Raw genomic sequence first — 18,927 nt, 5'->3', positions numbered from 1 at the left:
CTTCCCAATCTCTTTTAAAATGTTATTTCGCTTTATTGTTTTTGTCTTCTTGCTGCGAAGCACCTGGTGAGTGTAGGTTTCTGCAAGATGGCAGGGATACTGGCCCCGGGCGGAAAATGGCCAATATTTAAAGATGGGCTGTTGTCAGTCGGTGCACACGCATTTTCATTGGTGTGTGGCCGCAGCTGCAGCCATAATATGGAGTTGCACATCAAAGTTGCTTCATAAGGGTGCCGGCTGCACACACACACACATGCACACGCACGTACCCGAGTACCCAAGCCAAAATACGTTGATAAGCAGTATTTTGGGACAGAGTGGAATATATTGGCGATGTAGAAACAAGACGCAGCATTAGAAATTGGCAAAGCACATTGTGTATAGGCATCTTAGGTAAAATAATGCAGCTGCTCTGTCTGCTGGTTTGCACTTTCAGTGCATGTGTAGAGAGAAAGAAGCCGTCATAAGACTTTAGTCAATGTACCAAAGAAAATAAAGTAAATTTTTGCTTGCTCAACAAAAGTCTTATTTCACTATTTTGAGACATCACGTTCCGAACAACAACATGGCAGAAACACAGTCATGAAAAAAACAATAGGGACATCGTAGTGGGGATCTTCGGAATACCTTGAACCACTTAGTAATGTGTGACGTGCAACTTGATCACAAAGCACACGGATGAGTTTTGAGTCCCCTCATTTGAAACGTGGTCGCACGATTAAGATTCAGCTTAAGGCATCTACCAAATAGGGGAGGGTGATGCGCAAAAGAAGCCAAATAGTCAATTACCAAAAGGTTGACTGTTGTAATAAAAGCATAAATATTTTAATTCAGTTAACTGTCATACCACTAACAGCCATTCCCACAAAAGCTTCATTAATAACCGCAGAAGTATACAACCGTCGTCTCCAGCACTTAAATTATAGAAAGCTCCCTTCGCATCGCTGATGTTGTACTGAAATAATTTATTACCATAACGTATGAATATACACAATTAGGCTTCATGCGAGATCAATTATTTTTCACAGTGGTGCAGAAAATAAATAAAGCATCAACTAACTTGAGTGACAGACTAATGAAAAATGTGCTGAATATTGTAACCAGTGAAAACTGATTTACCGAGCACTTAATGAAGCGCGAAGTAAACGGTTTTCACTGCCCATTAAAGGTCATTGATCAAAGGTGGTAGCCACCAAGCACCTGGCTTGATTAAACAGGCATGAGTATGTGAATCCGCCGTTGAAAAAATCGTGGGGTGAAAGAAGAGCGTCCACACTCGGCAGGAAGGCACTTTTTTGCTAGCATCATCGTGTGTGAATGCAGACGACGCAAATGAAAATGTCGAGAATGCCAAGAAAATAATAACCTTTTAGTCCCGAACCTACAAATTAATCCCATCTTACCGATGTCCTTTTTGCCTTTTGTACGCATAGCATTTTCTCTGATAGACACTGCATAAAGAAAGCGAGGCTCTGCTAGTGCAATTAGTTAACTAGGATTTGCAATACTTGTAACATAGACTCATAACTTTAGGACACTGATTATTTAAAATATAGTTTTTCGAACAAGGTCCGATACTTACTATGACACGAAGCACATAAGTTGATGTTGCATTCTCATTTATAAGTGTTAAAGAATGTCCATTGTGTGGTGCTGTGGCGAACTATCCTTTCCAAAGAGACTTGCAGCGGTAGAATGGTTTTCCATGAAGTTGGCTTAAGCTGAAATATTTCAGCAAACAAGCGATGCTCCTAGAAAACGAAGTCACCGAAAAACATTCGCTGTCCTCGAATTGGAAGTATAGTATTATTATGAAACCTAGTGTTACTATGATGATAGTGCTTTACGCACTATCATCTCATGGTGTTAACTACAAGTCTACACAGAAACTACTTTTCGATAGTGATAAATACATTGGAACCATATCTAACACAGATCTTTAATTCCTTTTGGGTATCCGAATAAAGAAGTGGCTCTTAATGAGCTGTCGACTATAATCGTATCAGCAATTAATAAAGGCGCGTCTCTTTGTTCATCCTCGCGAAAGTATGATACCCCTCTTTCCCCATGGATAACTACTGCTCTCTTAAACTCACTTCGGAAAAAAATAAAACATGTATAAGAAAAGTAAATGCCAGCCATTTAATCTTCGGCTTAAATCGCGATACATCAGGTATTCTAGTATTCTATCATCTCTTCTTAAAAAAGCTAAACGAAGCTGTTCTGAAAACCAATTATCCAAGCAATCTAATAATTGTAAACGAAAATGGCAGCTTCTTGGTGAATTTTTGAGCATAGGGAAGTCATTCAATTTGGTTAGTCTACTTTCCACGATGGTGTTCTTTTACCTAATTCTGAAGTAATAGCGAACACATTTTGTAATTTTTTTAACTCGCCTAATTGTCCTTCCTCTTCGTCGTGCACTCCTTCTCTTGAGCGCTGCCCCCATTCCTTCTTTCTTAAACCATTTGCCCAGAAGAAATTATATCCATAATTAATAACCCTAAGATGACCGGTCCCGGCATTGACAACATTCGCGGAAAGCACGTTAACATTGTCCGATCAATGCCTGCACCAGTTCTCAGCCACATCTTCAATCTTGTTTTTTTAGTGAATGTTATCCGCAGCAACTCAAGATAGCGAAAATAATACCAGTGTTCAAAAAAGGCGATTCCGCTCTGCCAAATAATTATCGACCAATTGCCATTCTTGCTTTTTTGACAAAAGTTCAAAAAAATATTTGAAATAAGGCTGTCAGGATATATTGCAAAATACAACGTATAGACAGATACTCAACACGGTTTTCGACGCGGACTATCTAAAGATATTGTTATAGCTTCTCTGATTGATTACATCAGGCTAGCTATCGATAAAGGCAAATTTTTAGGTGCAGTTTCCATTGATTTCAGCAAAGCATTTGATTCCATCGATCACTCCATCTTGTTTCAGAAACTTGAGTTGTACGGCATATCAGCACCTCCACTAATGCTTTTGAAGAGCTTTCTTGGTGACCGAGAGCACATAGTCTGTGTTAATAACCATGCATCTATTAAAGCTCTCACTCACATGGGGGTTCCACAAGGTTCTATTCTAGGCCCTGTATTGTTTCTACCCTAACGATTTATCATTCTGTTTCAAGCATTGTAATAGCATATTATACGCAGATGACTCTACTATGATAACATCGCACCATAACATTTACCAGCTCCATATCTAACCTTCAAAATGACATTAATTCTCTTGAGCATTGGTGCCATATTAACAGCCTTACTGTGAATGTTACTGACTTGCTTTCAGATTTTCCATCCCCCTCAGACGCCATCGCCCGTCTCACTACTGCTATACTTCAATTCCATTGTCATCGCGTCGCAAGACCGAATTTCGTTTCCAGGTTTTGTTATTGACCCTCACCTAAAATGCCATTATCATATAGCGGAAACTTGCAAAAAAAAATTAATTTGGGTTACGCGCACTAATCAAAGCCCGATCCTATTTCCCAATTCACACAACTTTCAACTTCAACTTTCCCTCCAAAAGCGCCATACCCTGCTAAATAATGTACAATTAGCAGAGAAAAAGCCTATATCTTCGGAGCGAAGAAACGATTTTGAAGATGAGTTCAGATGTCACTTTTGTTTGTCACTATACTGTGCATTTCACGGAGTAAACCAAAAAGGTAATGCTTGCAGGCAGTAAATAAATATCTCTTTTGGAATGAATAAGAATGCAAATATTTTCTAGAGGAAAAAAACAAATTTTCAGAAGTAACCTGCATTACTTTAAAGTCATCTATAGAAGAAGCGTCAGCGCCTCTTCTGGTGGACTAGGTGTCTCCTGAAAATAAAAAAAGAAACTGTATCGAGTACCATGCCAACTAGTTTGTTCATCGTGCATGTATATGAAAAGGTGGATAATATAGTCAAGACATAGGGATGATTGAGTACTAGGCAACATTTTCAGGTGCACTGGGCCATTCCAAGAAAGGAGCACCCACCATAAGCCTAAGCATCGTTGTGATTGCCCTCAGCTATGCTCCTGGAGTGGTGTTCGGTGAGTGCTTTGCTTTTTTGACCATAAAAAGCATTACTGTATTTTTGTTACATCTACAACAGCAATACCTTTAGGTGTTGCTTAGACTACCCCTCCAGAGCACGTGATATCACACTTATGAAGACTGGAAATAAATAAACTGTACATAGTAGAGCACATGTCAAGGTCCAGCTCAGATCCTCAAACTTACACTCCTAATTCACATGAACATTACAGCCTCAATTTTGCTATTAACGAGAAATAATGTAAGACTCTCTGTGTGGCGTTACCGATTTTCAAAAGCGCATTTATGCCGACCCTTTGGCTTGTGTCCGCAATTCTACATTCTTATCACAAAAAAGTCTGACTATACAAATTTCAGAGCAAATGCCTTTCCTTGGTGCCTGATAAGTCAGTGGGTAGCGATGTGCTCGGGAACGTTGCTTGAAAAATGCCTCCATTTCTGCATATCGTGGCTAAGCTGCTGCGGAAATGACATGACTACTGTCGCATCCATACAGATTGTATGCGCTTTGGGCACGAGTGTAATATAGTGAGAAAACTGTCCCTATGAGTCAAAGAACCGCGAAACAAAAATTCGTCCTGCACCGGGGTTTAAAGCAGAGACGACTGTCTGTCCGATAAGATGGCTCTATCAGCTAAGTTGACCTTGAGACTCGCATGATGGTGTAAACGCGTTCTCACTTCGAGGTATTTATCAGTTCACTGCCGCCGTACTATCTGATTGGTATAAGCTTCTAATTAGCTCACTTAGGCAGTGATTGCAGGGGACCAGGACCAATTTTCCTGTTACCTGCATAGGTTCTAAGGGAGCTGTGCAGATTTCCTATACAACTATCTGCTTCAGAACTGGCAATGGCTTCCTGGATCGAAAGTATTATTTTAACGAAACCTTGTTTACTTAAACACTTAACTAAGCAACAAATAGACAGCAGCCATTCACAGGAAAACAAGGGTTCCAGAACATGTCAATGTGCCATGGCAGAAGACATATGTTTATCGGCGGACATAAATTTAAAAAGCAGCACAATATTTAAAGAACGTTTGTAGGCTATACCCAAATTGACGTGAAATAGAAACGTAGTGACTGACCAAAGAGTGGTTCCCATAAGCATTCTAGCTGCAAGTCGCCTTACGAGGCATATAAAAGGATCTCTCATATTACACAGGCACCCATTCACATGGTAGATACCGTACAAACGAAGAAACTCCAGAAAAACTATACATCATTCAACACTGAAAGCGAAAAAAAGATTTAAATGTCTACCGCTTGTTTCAGTTCTAAACTAAAAAAAAATCAGACACTATTGTATTTGAAAGCAGGATTCCAAATAAGCACAAAACCTGAACGTAAGTCGAAAATATCTGTATTCACTGCTCGGTTCAAACAAGGTTTTTGCAGTGGAAGTGCATTTTTGTGCCATCGAAGAGCTATGGTCAATGTGCCAGCCTTATTATTGAATTCATGTCCCCTCTGCTTAGAAAATATCTTTATCGTACGTTCATAAGGATTAGCTTGATGGTGACAATTATAAACATTTTTGTGATGCTAGTTTGTTTTCAAAATGGGCATTTTGCCTGCTTCTCATTCCAAATACACTCCTCCCCCCCCCCCCATCTTGGGATATTCTATTACAGCAACAAAATTTTATATGCTGCCGAAAAGCTTGGACTGCTCAGAAGCTGATGACCAATTATGCCGTTATCTGTATTCGACTCTCTTTTGGGCACTTGATTATTATTTATGCTGCCGGAAAGAGGTGATTTATTTTAACGTTCAACGTAAATGTTTATGAGAGATGTATCTGCGTGATCTGTGAATTTATAGATTATACAACAAGGTGGCCATCTTTCGCGTGATATCTCGGAACGATTGCGAGATTATGTGGCTCAAGATCACTTAATGAACTTCCAATTTTATTCTGAAAAGCAATATTGCTTCCCCAAATTGAATGTCGTCTATACAAAAGGCTCACGAAGGTAATTTTACTTATTTGATAAGGAAGGTAAGCATATTGAATATACGAAGGTCGCATTTTAGTATTGGTGTAGTTTTTTCTCCGCCTTGCATGTATTCCAACGGCGTCTCTTTCTTTTAATATGAACGAAATGTTAGGTGCATGTTTATGTTTGGCGGTGTTAAATAAAGTTAAAGTTAAATTGGTTCACAGGAAGGGAAAGGCGCAGTAACTGTCACACTTGCTCTGTGTTCGCACTATTTTGAGAGTGACTGAACGGGCTAGTTGATAAGTCGTATGCGATATAAACGGCACGTTTAAGACGCGGACCAAGTAAAGAGCAGGAACCATAGCTCTGTGGTGTCCGGTTAATCTTACTCGTTCGATCCTACGTGAGGTTTTGTTTACCAGATATATTTTTGGGTCGAAAACGTCCGCAGCTAAGGCATGCCGTAGATACGGAAGGCCGCAATAGTCTATGAAACGAGCTGCCAAATTTATATATTTAATGTCGAATATTTGTCACTACCATTCGGCTTAGCAAAACTAAGTTTGCTAACTTTCGATATTAACAGCCGTTGAATTGCAGTATAAGATTGCCCGTAAAACTTAAAAAAAATTTGATTACGTGATCTCTGGTGATTAACCGTTACTTGCCAGCAACGACGTACTGCTCCATGTTCCCTGAAGTCTTATAACTCGAAAGACGACAACGAAGTGTTTCGCTAAGTTTTAAAACTAGGAATTCCTAATAGTCAAGAACAATCATGGGGTCAACTTCTCTTTCAGCAATAAGTATTTCAGCCTATTCCTTTTTTTTACTTTTTTTCTCTTCCTAGGGGGTTGCCCACATGAGTTTGTCGACCCTATCCCAATTGTCTTTGTTATATTAGTGGAGAGCATTCTGCCAATGTGCAAGCGTTGGCGATCGTAAAAGTTTTCATGGTCTTGTTTTCTCACAGAGTAGTACGGCTTAAGAAATAGAGCGTAACAGCTTTGAAAGAGTTCAATTCGTAACTGTATAGCGTTAGTACTTGCCACATTACTAGCGATCACTGGAACGCCTGAAACACTAAGTCAATATTAGTGTCATATCATGGGTGATGTTTGTCCTTTAGCCATATTACTTATAATGAAGACCCATGGTATAATTTGTACAGCGTAATTTTACACATTATATAACAAGAGTCATTACGTTCGTAAGCGTGCACGCGATTACGGCTCCACTTGTTCTTTATATTGAGTTAGAAATGTTATTGTTTTGCTTTTTTTCTGCAGGCCACCTGCTCGTCAATGTTTAGGCCTCTGAAACTAGCATGCATGGTTGAAATGTGTCCGATAGGAATCTACCGTTTAAGAGGTTTCATATTTGCACAGGTGTCTTTTTAATTCAGTCCAGCCTAATTGCACACATTAACCATTAAATGTTTTGCCGTTCTCGTGGGCGATGTGGCTCTTATATTTCTCAGGCAGTGCCTTTAGGACAGATAAAAACATAACAGAGATTGTTACCGTAACAAGTCAAGTCTGACTTCTAAAAAGGTTTTTAAAATATCAGGAAGATTATCTGAAATACGGAAGGGTATCTAAACATCAAGCACATGTTTGTAAAAGTTATAATTGTCAAGCGCCACTGCTCGAGGTCAAAATAACGCTGACTTTTGCATTGCCCAGTTGTCTCTTATAGCTGTTCTTAGGTGTTCAAGCATGGATGATATTGAGCCCTAACGTCCTTCTTACTGTTCTAGGTAACAACAAGCTTGTTCAGATTGGTCCATCATTAGCTGTGGTGCAGCCATTATCATCACCAAACCTACCAGTACAACCATCAGAGACAGCTGCAATTGTCCTTAAGCAACCTCCGCCCACAGGTAGTAACGCTTCCCGCCAATTTCACCGGCTACTTTAGTATATGTTTTCTTTCTTACACTTGCTATGTGTATATATTACATAGCACAGCTCACATATTTTTTATATAATATAAATATTTTTTTATAATAAAGCTATCTTTTTATACATTATTTTAACGTTACGTCAATCCCGTGTTTATTGTTCGGAATGTATTGTACAACCTACAATACAAGTGCGAATCCCTGCCAATTCATGTCCTTAAGTTCATTTGAAAGATTACCTAAGTTTCACTAGCGACCCCGAGCTAAACTTTGTGCCGCACCTGATAACCTTATCTATCGCCAAAACATGCTGTATTAATGTTTTACAAAATATCTGACCATTCGTTGATTCACAATGGTTTCTTTCAATTACCCTAAAATGCCTTTTGAAGGCTTTACCATTCTTTCAACGTAAAAATGTGACATGCTGCACATAACATCTAGCAAATGTGTAATACTTGCGACCAGTTTAGCAGTGGACTGAATGATTTTCGAAGTGGCAAATAAAATATTACTTGAGGCCCATGCAAGGTCCTTTATAAAACGAAAATATTGCTGACTTTCTTCTAGTTCTCATCTTCTCACTATAAATTATTTCACTTTAAATTATGTGTGGTTTATTATGTTTCTTTTTTTTTGTTATATTTATTTTTCCTGTTGTGCTGTAGATTTTGTCATATGTACTTATTTGATTATGGCATTATTTAATTTGGTTTATTAAGTTTATACATTCGATTAAATGTTTTGCAATTTCCTGTTCACATTTTTCAAACCACAACTTTATATTTTGCACTGTAATATAAAAATGGGGAGAAATTGGTCTTGATTAGGATTAGCTTTGCCATTTTGTCGGTTTAGTCGCCTCGTACCTCCACACATTGTTTAGTGGAGTTTCTGAAGTCGGGGTAGGTTAATCCCATTGACTTAGCTTCTTGTTTTGCGCCGCAGCGGATGCCTCAAAATATATAATAACACTACACGGCCCGCTCATCACCTGCTTATATATATCGGCTTTGCATAGCCGTAGCCAACAACAAAACTTTGATGTGCCCCTTCCATCTAATAAACCTCGTTGGTTAAGAAAGAATGCGAAGGTAATGTTATGGATCTCTGGGATAACTTTTCGAGGAACAGAGGCTAGTGCTCACTTTGGAAAAACGAAATGCCTAGAGCTTGGCTTCACCCAAGGCTGAGTCGTGCTGCCGATCGTCCTTTTGTAGGTATCTGAGCGGGTTTTCGAGCGGCAGAAAAGTTTCTAAAAAATAAAGACTGTCCACGTACAATCAATCATCAGTTGTGAAACACAAACATGAAAGTAATATCCTGCCGAATAAAGCCACCAGTGTGTCAAAAGTGTTAAAAGAGTCCTTTCAGTTATTATTTACATAGTATTTTTCTACTTTTACCATTTGTCCATCACACAGTGGTCCATCCAAAGACGAAACATTTCAACACTATGTAGTGAATTTTATTTCACATCCTGACATAGTTTCAATGCTCTTAATCTTAAAATGTAAATCTTCATGAGGTTCCGAAATCTTGGATCTATTTTTAAACGCCATGTCGAATCAATCGCCAAGTTTCTGGTTAATATATTTTGTGCATCATTACTTACTGGAACATTACCGGTTGACTGGAAGATAGCCGAAGTTGCGCCAGTGTTCAAGAGGGATCAATGTTCGAGATTAATTGTTCATTAAGACTGACCTCCTCATGTGTGAAGCTAATTGAAGATATCATTGCCAATACGATACACGAATACATACTAAGTACTGTCGAATTGTAAACTGTACACACGCATTTAAAAAGACTGTAATCAAGGCTTACTTAACTTGTCCCGATAGTGAACTCAATCAAATAACGCGTTGATAAAAATTGGCAAATTGATGCTTTATTTCTTGATTTTAGCAAAGCATTCGATGCGATTCCTCTTGGCCATCTAATGCTAGAACTTCAAGATCTTAACTTCCAGAAATATTTGTAGATAATAGAGTTTCAAAGAAATTCCCACCAGTTCGTACCAATTAATGAGCAGAAATATGGCTGTGTTCTGGTAAAGTCACAAGTATTTCAAGGAAGTGTATTAGGGCCCTCACTGTTTTTACTTTATGTAACTGATATTACTACTGCAATCAAATCAACTGTGTAATCTAATGTAATTGCAGGCGATTGTGAACAGTTTAGTGAAAACGCTTCAACGAATTATCAGATCGTATAATTTGCTTTTCTTGCTTGTGTGGTGTGCACTGTGGGGAATGCGGCTCAAGATTGAAAAGACTGTCTTCTTTGCTTCTTTCATGAGAAGGCTTTCAACCTTTTAGTTACAAATTAGGTTCGGCCCCTTTATAGGAAGAAACCAAACAAGTATTTTGGTTGTCACAATCGCTAACATTTTATCGCAGAATTCGCACATTCATAATATCTGTTCATCAACCTTGGGTAAATTATATTTTTTGCGATATGGAACTTGAGAAGTTTCCACGTAGTGCAAACCTGTTTGCTTATTACTCATTATTTAGGCTTAAACGCGAATATGCATGTGGTGTTTGGGACCTATTTACTAAACAAATATTAGATGCCAAAGAGTACTTACGAAAGCTGGGCGATTTATCTACTCGAAATTCCTAATGTACTACTCTCCTTCATAACAATTTGTGATTGCGGTTTCTTTTCATGCTTATTTGTTGTGGTTTAGCATTTAACCTTTAATCCTATCTGCCTCACTTAACGACTAGGCTTACATGATATCGCTATCCGAATTGACTATAGCGTTATTTTGCCCCGACAGATGTAATCAGGTTTTAAACATTTCCCGTTCTATAACCGATTGAAATGATTCGTTGTTGCCTGCTTCCATTTATTGATAGTTTGTTTTTTTTTGTATGATTGCTTTTAGGCACCCTAATGAAACGCGAGCAATGTCTGCAGTAGTAAATTAATAAATAAAATAAGCCTCTAAAAGCAACGAACAGAAATCACCTATACCACGTAGGAACTATAAAGGTGCCAAGACAACAACACTTTTTCAGTGTTTCTTCCAGGTAATCAAACGTAAGCGATTACTGCACATTGCTCCTTTACACGTGCTTTTTGCCTAAAGAAAAAAAAAAATAATTGTATATTATTTACTTCTGCATCTTTTTCGGTTTCGGTTCCAGCAGTCGAGCGACGACTAAGGCCTGTTTCACATGCTGCGACTGCAGCGAAAATGTACGGTACAGTCGGTGACGACGCATTGCAATTTCGCACAGCGCTTTCACATGCAGCGAACCGGCGTGCGAATTCGTTGAGAGATACCCCCAGGTTGTTTGATGTTTCGTAGAAAACGCGTATGCAGAGCGTTTTGATTTATATACTTAGATGCATTTTTAGATTATAAGCGATAATTCATACATATTATGAAAACGGGCAGTCTTGCAGCATAGAAAAAGCGGGTTGCTGCGCCGAATGTAACCACTCGGACGTGAAAATAGGGGTGCCTCATAGGGGGGCGCGCTCTCCTTCGATACTGGGTGTGCCAGACCGTTGCAGCTCACTATACGTCACATGACGTCGCGAAGTTCCTCGGCTCCTCATTGGTCAGACGCAGAACGACCGTGCTGACGCTGCTACTAAATTGAAACCTGTTGGAAACACCTCCGCGGCTGGAGCGACACTCGCTCTGTGGCTGTACCGACGAGAATCATAGCGTCGCAGTGCAACAATCCCGTCATGTGCAACGCGTCTAAGACTTCAATGTCAGGTGTAGGTCACACGAGGGCAAAACCAAACATAACAGCAACTTCTTCACTTTTTTGGAATGCGTATTTGGAGACAAGCTGGCTTAGGCGTTGTAGCTATTTTAAAAGAAAAAGAACTATTACATCGCATCGCAAGTATAGGTCACCCCTTACGTGACCTATACTTGATTTTCACTTCATAGCCATCAAAAGGTTGTTGAAGCCGAAACAGATGTTGAACAAAATTTTATTATAAACTACTTAGTGGATATACCTGTAGCATAGCATTATCAGTGTGTAACTGTGTCCTGCGGATCATTGAATAACACAAGTATGACAGTTAAAATGAGATCTCCCGACTTCAATAAAAATGTAAAAATTGCACCGCGGCAAATAGCAAGATTTGTTCTGCAACAGGGCATCGCTGCTACTCTTCTAGACTTACTGTAAGTACTTGTTCATTGCTAAATGTGATCTCATTTATGTTTCAGTGGTTGTCGTCGATGTACCAGCTACTATCGTCGTTGTGCAGCCTCCAGTCTTGCAACCGACGATTGTTATTGTGGACAGAAGTGAAAATATTACTACGTTACGGGACGTACCAGAACGCAAAATTGACGAAAACGTAGTACATGAAGCCAGTAATGCTGCTTAAGGAGGACCGTTATGTCTCTAGAATCAGCTTTTTATGACGCGAAGCGCCGTGGTGCCACAGTTAAGTTGCTCAGCTACTCTGCCGGTGTAGCCGAGTTTTATCCCGACCGCCGGTGGCTGCGTTTCAATGGAGAAGAAACGAAGAGGCTTTCGAGTGCTGTGCGATGTCAGTGAATAATAAACAGTGAACAATAAACAGTGTAAACATTTGGACGCTCACAAGCAGATAACATAAAATTGAATCTTTCTTCAGTTTTCTATGGATGATCATATATATGCATATAATATGTTCTACAGTGATGTATGAAGTATAGTGAAGTATGAAGTATATATTGGAGGTGGGGGGGGGTCACATAGTGGTGACAAGGTCGATGACACAAACAACTAGGCGGAGGCGATAGCAACAAACGTGCTCGTCGATCGTCGAACAAAGAATGCCCGTCGCACTCGTAAACGCTTAATTTAAAGGCTGCTCAGAACAATCTAGATAACGTCGCAAACAGCTACCAGCACAAGCTGGAAAATTGAAGGAAGACACACGAGTGGCCGGAATCTTCGAGACAGATCTCGGTGCATCTTGCGCTACAACGAAACTGTTAAAGGTGTGACTCGCGACATCGAGCATTAACAAACAAAAGAATACAGAACTGATACGCGATCCAGAATCAGAGTGATAAGGCCTCGCGCCGGCCACTGCAAAAAAAAACACAGTTTTGAAGGTTTCGCGGCAATATAGTGATGTATAATACGTACCGCGTGCAGTACAAAGCGATGCCACGTAACTTTCAAAATGAAGCCCCCAGTAGCATTCAGACAGAATAACCTTACTCAGATCGTGTGCTTGGGTAACCTCGGGCGAATTACTTGGCGAGCCCTCGACAAAACTAATAAAGACCATAAAACCCATCCTACCTTACCCTCTGTTCATTCCCAATGATTCAATTCAGTCACAGCAGCATCAGAGCTGCTGGAAGACTGGCTAACACTGCTCACTGATACAGCCATCACAACCCAAAAACTTATATAAGCTCACAGAAATATTGACCTTGTCGTACGTTTCCGTAATTTTCGAGGGAACGAATTGGCGTCATTCAAGCTCGGGACAATCAGGACATAGGGCTACAAGTGAAGAGTGCTTTGTAATGGCTGGCCTGCCATCATGTAGCAGTGAGAATTTAGGTAGTTTAGAAAAAATTGTATATTGTCTTCCAGAAGATGGCAAAGAAAAAACATTTGTCATTCAGCCGAATATTTCTTGTAAAATAAATAATATGACAGTGAATTGAACACTTTTCAGTTAGGGAACATTTGTGTGTATGCTGCTGCTCTCGACAAACCACGGTTGAGAGCAGTCGGGCATTTTATGTATTGTTCTAGATTCTCCTCAAGAGTGAACGCCGTCCTGGTAGGTTCTACGGTATCTGCACCCCCATAGTAATTTAAGCTTCGTGTCGGCCATACCGTTTGCGCGGTGTCCGACAAAAATAAACAAAGCTTCTTGGTTTGGAACAAGTCCGATGTTTCGTGGCACTCTGAAACGTATTATGTTACCATTAACTGCCGTCACAGAAAAAAACAAACTGACTATGCGGCTATGCAACAGCTTCGAAGACCCAGAGAAGAGCAGCTATTTCCACCAGGGCTACACAACTGTCGAGCTCGTTCAACAGTTCAAAGAGGGATGAAATAGAAAGGATTGAAGTGCAAGCTTTTGAGGTCAACGCCGGTTCCTACGTATGTTTTATAATATCTTGCTACAAATAGTCGGTGCTTTCCAAGTAGCCACACACTCGTCCCTGACACTACCACGTTCTAAACACTACCACAGAATAAGGTATATCAAGAGCAACGGAGACTGTTGCGAAATTCATATATTCATATGCTGCGGTGTAAACCAGGGAAAGCAAACATTGCAACACTCTGCCGAGTGTATGGAGAGTCAACCCACGCACTAATGTATCGCTGTTGAAATATGTGGCCTAAAGGAATCCTGCGCCCATTAGAAGCAGTTTACCTTTTAGCTCCAAATATAGGTTATTGCATAGTTTATATTGTTTCTGAGGAGCCGAATTACTTTTATGTCATTTCTTACACACATTTTCAGTGCTCAAATATATATATATATATATATATATATATATATATATATATATATATATATATATGTGAAAAATTGCTTCATACTGTTTCCAAGTTTATTTGTAGTCGACGTTTCGGCAGGAGCCCTGCCTTTCTCAAGACTGATGGTACATGATTCTTGTTTGTCTTCTTATAGGGTTGGCCAGAGGTGATACAAACAATATGGGCACACACAGGTGAGTCAGCTGGACACGCACAACACACACATACACACACAGCTGCGGAGAGCAGGCTAGGCCCAATGGGCCATCAACCCAAGGCACCGGCCGCCGCGAGTCATCTGTATACAGTACAAGACACAATACAGGCAACCGCGGAACAACCTTGGAAGGGAAAAAAAAAAAAGACGAAAACAGGTGGGGGAAGGTGTCTGCTGCAGGTGGTGAGAAAATTATTCTTCTTGTTCTCACTAAAAGATGGGAGCGCCCAGCGTGATGAGAAAACCAGGTGGACACTGCTGGTTAGAAGAACCTGCAACTTGCGACGGGAGATGAACCGCAAAGAAAGAATAAAAAAAAAAGTAAGTAAATATGTGGGACAGTAGAATGGTGAAATACTTTGAGGTTTTCGCTAACAGATGTGAGGGCTAAGCAAAGGAAGAAAACAGGTGGGGGAACGTGTTTGCTGCAGGTGGCGAGAAAATTATTTTTCTTGTTCTCACTGGGAGCGCCCAGCGTGATGAAAAAACCAGGTGGACACTGCTGGATAGAATAACCTGACAGCGGCGAGTAAAGTTCGAGTAACTTGCGACGGGAGATGAACCTCAAAGAAAAAATAAAAAAAAAAAAAAAAAAAAAGAAGTGAGTAGAATGGTGAAATACTTTGCGGTTTTCGCTAAAAGATGTGAGCGCCAAGCATAAAGAAGGTTTTTACGAGAAGTGGGGTGTGGAGGGTATCAAAGAAGCGAGAAAACAAAAAAGGAAAAAAAAAAAGAAACCGAGGAAAACCTGTAAAGGGATAATGGTTGATATATATGTATAGCATTAAGCTTGCAGGGCTCGTAAGGACGACATTGCCCCAATGTTTTCATTTATCCCAGTATTAATTGTACTAAACTTATAAATAAAGTATGACTCACGCTGCTCCCGCTCCCGTGTATTATTGAATCCCCCCTGAAGAACTGTTAGTTTGACTGAGTCGAATGAGTGCTGTTTCTGGTTGATATGTTTTGAAAAAGGAAGGTTGGGCAGAGAGCGGACATGAGCTCGGTGATTATTAAACCGCATTCGAAGAGGGGTAGCTGTCTGGCCAATATACTGCATGCAGCATACACCGCATTCTAGGAGATATATAACGTTTGAGGCATCGCAATCAAAGTTACCATCTATTCTCCACTTAAAACTTGACGCTGTGCTTGTTGCGCAGCTTGATGTCTGCATGTGGCTGCACACCTGGCATCTACTCTTTCCGCAAGGCCGGCACCCCAACCGCGGGTTATTACCTATTTTTGAGTGGACTAGGATGTTGCGGATGTTTTTCGGTCGTCGGTAGACAACTTGGGGAGGAGTCGTGAAAATACTGGAGAGACGTTCGCTCTGTTCTAAAATGTTGAAATGTTTCTTTAGGATTTTGTTCACGTTGGGGGGGTTACTCGTGTAGGTGAGTACCAGGCTTGTTCGGCGGTCTATGTTTTCCTTTCGTGGACGTCCCTCCAGTATCTCCTCTCGGTTGAGTTCATATGCCTTCTTTATGGCGTCGTCAATAATATTTGGCGGGTACCGTTGTTTAGTCAGGACTTCCCGCATACGCTTTGCGTTTCGTGCGAAGTCCTGATCTTGGTAACAAATTCTTTTGAATCGATGAGCCTGAGAATATGGAATGCTTGTTTTTGAGTGATGAGGATGACAGCTTTGAAAATGTAAGTATTGTTGTCGGTCCGTGGGTTTTCTGTATACGCTTGTGGTGAGTGAACCTTCATGAACCGCAATTTCAACGTCAAGAAAGTTAATTTTGTTTCGGGAATATGTGTGCGTGAATGATATGCTAGGATGGAGGAGATTGAAGTTTTCAATGAAATGTAGGAGTGATTGTTCTGTGTCAGTCCAAATTAAGAAAATATAATCCAAGTAGCGCTTGTATAGGGTGGGCTTAATAGGGGAAGTAAGTAAAAATTCAAATTCAATGCTATGCATGAAGATATTAGCATAAGTAGGGGCCATTTTTGTACCCATGGCGGTGCCGTTAGTTTGTAAGTAGTGTTCGTTGTCGAATTCAAAGTTGTTGTATTCTAGTACTAGTTTTGTCAATACCTCTAGGACTTCTGGAGTGGGGGATCCTTCTTTCCTATTCTGAATATAGGCCTGAATTAGAGCTTTGATTCCGTCAGAATGCGGGATATTTGTATATAGAGAGACTACATCTAAGGTTACAAGGAAGGCCCCCTGAGGAAGATTTATACCTGCTATTTCGCGAAGGAAGTGGTTTGTGTCACGTATGTGGGATGGGTGTGTTTCAGGTATGTGTCCAATTAATGTGTCAATGTAACTGGAGATTGGTTCTGTGATTGTACCGATGCCAGATACTATAGGGCGGCCAGGATTACCATTTTTGTGAATTTTCGGAAGCATGTAGAATCGGCCCGGCGACGGGTGTGAGGCGGTCAGGGCTTTGCATAATCGCAGGGAGATGTCCCCACTTTTTGCGAGCTCATTTAGGGTCCCTGCTATGAAGTTTTGATGCTCTAGGGTGGGGTCCGCTTTTAGGTGTTTATAAAATTTAGTGTTAGAGAGTTGTCTAATTCCTTCCTCAATATACTTGTCCTTGTCCATTACCACTATGCCGCCTCCTTTATCTGCCGGTTTGATGACCACATCCCTCCGTCTACTGAGCGCCTTCAATGCGTCACGTTCCTTTTTGGAAAGGTTTTGCTTCCCTGGTCTGTAGTCCTTATAAGCCCTGATTACATCGTTCTGGACGGCACTAATGTACATGTCCAAATGTTTATCTCTCCCCGTACTCGGAGTCCATTGGTGATTTTTAAGGCTGAATTCTTTGTCATGTGCCGTGCTCTGTGTCCCTTCGAAAAAGTATTCCCTCAGTCTCAGAGTTCGCGCAAAGTTGTCAAGGTCCTTCAATACCGAAAATTCATTAAATTTTCCAGTAGTAGGGCAAAATGTAAGTCCTCGTGAGAGCACAGATCGTTCCTCTGGCATAAGGGGGGTGGATGAAAGGTTTATAATACTGTCCTCGGGGTCAAAATCTGAGCTTTCAACCACAGGGTAATAATGCTTAACTGCTTCTGTTTTCGAGCTTTTTTCCGGTATTGTTAGATTTGTAATCATAATGTGGGGAACACCGTCACGGCTAAATTTTTTTCGTTTGATTTCGGCTATCTCGGTCGCTCTTTTTTCCTCAAACAACATGAGTTCAGTGGCCTGGAACAAGAAAAATAATTTTCTCGCCACCTGCAGCAAACACGTTCCCCCACCTGTTTTCTTCCTTTGCTTAGCCCTCACATCTGTTAGCGAAAACCTCAAAGTATTTCACCATTCTACTGTCCCACATATTTACTTACTTTTTTTTTTTTATTCTTTCTTTGCGGTTCATCTCCCGTCGCAAGTTGCAGGTTCTTCTAACCAGCAGTGTCCACCTGGTTTTCTCATCACGCTGGGCGCTCTCATCTTTTAGTGAGAACACGAAGAATAATTTTCTCACCACCTGCAGCAGACACCTTCCCCACCTGTTTTCGTCTTATTTTTTTTTTTCCCTTCCAAGGTTGTTCCGCGGTTGCCTGTATTGTGTCTTGTACTGTATACAGATGACTCGCGGCGGCCGGTGCCTTGGGTTGATGGCCCATTGGGCCTAGCCTGCTCTCCGCAGCTGTGTGTGTATGTGTGTGTTGTGCGTGTCCAGCTGACTCACCTGTGTGTGCCCATATTGTTTGTATCACCTCTGGCCAACCCTATAAGAAGACAAACAAGAATCATGTACCATCAGTCTTGAGAAAGGCAGGGCTCCTGCCGAAACGTCGACTACAAATAAACTTGGAAACAGTATGAAGCAATTTTTCACTTTTATGTAACCTCTAGCAACCAAGTACGTCTATTTACTTATCCTATATATATATACATATCTCGAGCTAATTAATGACACAATTTTAGCCATATATCAAACACGTATGTACATTCTGTGGGCGATCAAGTAAAAGCGGCACTTCTAGCGTGAGTGCTGCACAAAGTGTCATTGAATGATACAAGGCTGTCAATTATTTTTCCTGTATAAATCTGCTGTCTATAAAAATATATGTGCTCATGCGGATATCATATTCATGTGCCCATCAGACTTATGCTTTATTATTAGAAAATCACGAACTTATAACAACTTGGCAAATTCTCGATTTCATATTGTCACCAGCATCAAAAAGGAACAAGACCGCAATAAAATGAAAACATTGTTTTCTATTTAAAAAAGGCATGTCACTCAGGCGACACACGCAAGCGAGCGAGCTCCCTTCAATGTTATGGACTATCATTTTATCACGTTAACTGCAGTGATAATATGAACTGATTATAGTGT

At 40.5% G+C, this 18,927-nt stretch overlaps 1 long non-coding RNA gene across 1 annotated transcript; it reads left to right on the top strand.

The window, feature by feature from the left end:
- Window positions 1-3,946: 3,946 nt before the first annotated feature.
- On the top strand, window positions 3,947-12,464 carry LOC146195390 (uncharacterized). Its single transcript, XR_014705560.1, has 3 exons — window positions 3,947-4,050; window positions 7,757-7,879; window positions 12,111-12,464. It is a non-coding gene; the product is annotated as an uncharacterized LOC146195390 (long non-coding RNA).
- The last annotated feature ends 6,463 nt before the right edge of the window (window positions 12,465-18,927 follow it).

The sequence above is a fragment of the Amblyomma maculatum genome, chromosome 3, assembly GCF_055883805.1.
Source record: "Amblyomma maculatum isolate TAMU_Amacu chromosome 3, ASM5588380v1, whole genome shotgun sequence".
NCBI lineage: Eukaryota > Metazoa > Arthropoda > Arachnida > Ixodida > Ixodidae > Amblyomma > Amblyomma maculatum.
This window is presented reverse-complemented; position numbering and strand designations above follow the sequence as displayed.